General features: G+C 37.4%; 1 protein-coding gene across 1 annotated transcript in view; it reads right to left on the reverse strand.

The window, feature by feature from the left end:
- The window catches only part of TICRR (TOPBP1 interacting checkpoint and replication regulator), a 52,632-nt gene that overhangs the window by 23,329 nt on the left and 28,007 nt on the right, over positions 1 to 1,296 (reverse strand). The gene's annotated exons all lie outside the window — the stretch shown is intronic.

Consider the following 1,296-nt stretch of genomic DNA (forward strand, 5'->3'; position numbering starts at 1 on the left):
CCAATTCCAAAGGAAAGCTACAAATATCTAGAAACAGAACAAACCACCATTATAATGACTAATGCTTCTAAACCTAGTTCTCATTGAATTTTAACTCTTCTCCGATAGTTCGTGCAGTTGAAAGGTTTTACTGTCTTTTTAGTCTCCTTTTTCCTTAGCAAGACTTTACTTCTACTTAGTAAATATATTTCACCTAGATTTCTTTTTCAACCAATAGAGACCTCGAGTCCTTTTACCAACTACCGCAGAAACAACAACAATAGTCCCCTTTATCTGTGATTTCACTTCCCATGGTTTCAGCCATAATCAACCACGGCCCCAAAATGGGTGAATACAATACAGTAAGATATTTTGAGAGGGAGGCCAGATTCACATAACTTATATTATATTGCTACAGTTGTTCTATTTTATTATTGTTGTTGCTAATCTCTTACTGTGCCTAATTTATAAATTGAACTTTATCACAGGTATGTATGCATAGGAAAAAAACAGTACTATATACAGGATTCAGTACTATTTGTGGTTTCAGGCATCCACTGGAGGTCTTGGAACATATCTTCTACAGATAAGGGAGGACTACCCTACCTCCTGGCTTCATGATGGTCATCGTCTTCTATTTTGAAAAATTTGTTATTCATTCATTCGCTTAAGAGAGGAGATGAGGTCTTGCCCTGTCACCCAGGCTGGAGTGCAGTGGCGTAATCACAGCTCACTGCAGCCTTGACCTCCTAGGCTCGAGTGACCCCTGCCCCGGCCTTAGATTCCCGAATAGCTGGGCCTACAGGCATATGCCACCATGCCTGGCTAATTCTTTAAATTTTATTTTTGTAGAGACAGGGTCTCACTATGTTGTCCAGGCTGGTCTCAAACTCTTGGTGTCAAACTATCCTCCCTCCTCTGACTTCCAAAGTGCTGGGATTATTAGGTGTGAGTCCCTGTGCCTGGCCTAAACTTGTTATTGAAGTAAAATATAACATACTGAAAAGTACCTTCTGATATGCAACCAAAGTCCTATTACAATTGCATATTCTCTTCCAGTGACCTCTTTGCTTATTTTAGTTACTGTTTTATGAGTTTTCTTATCTACGTTAAAAATTCTGAATTCATTCATTCCTAACTTTTACTTGCCGTTTTTTTCATATTACCTCTTACTATCACACTCTGGAGTAAAACTGTTAATCTCTTAACAAGTTTATATTTCTTTATTCCTTGGATTACAGTTTTATATACATTCATTAAAAAATTTAATATTATTTCTGTATCCTCCGAAGTTCATTTTCTTAAAAGTAGAGGGCC

The sequence above is a fragment of the Sapajus apella genome, unplaced genomic scaffold (genome assembly GCF_009761245.1).
Source record: "Sapajus apella isolate SASKATOON/1434 unplaced genomic scaffold, GSC_monkey_1.0 scaffold139, whole genome shotgun sequence".
In the NCBI taxonomy this organism is placed as follows: domain Eukaryota; kingdom Metazoa; phylum Chordata; class Mammalia; order Primates; family Cebidae; genus Sapajus; species Sapajus apella.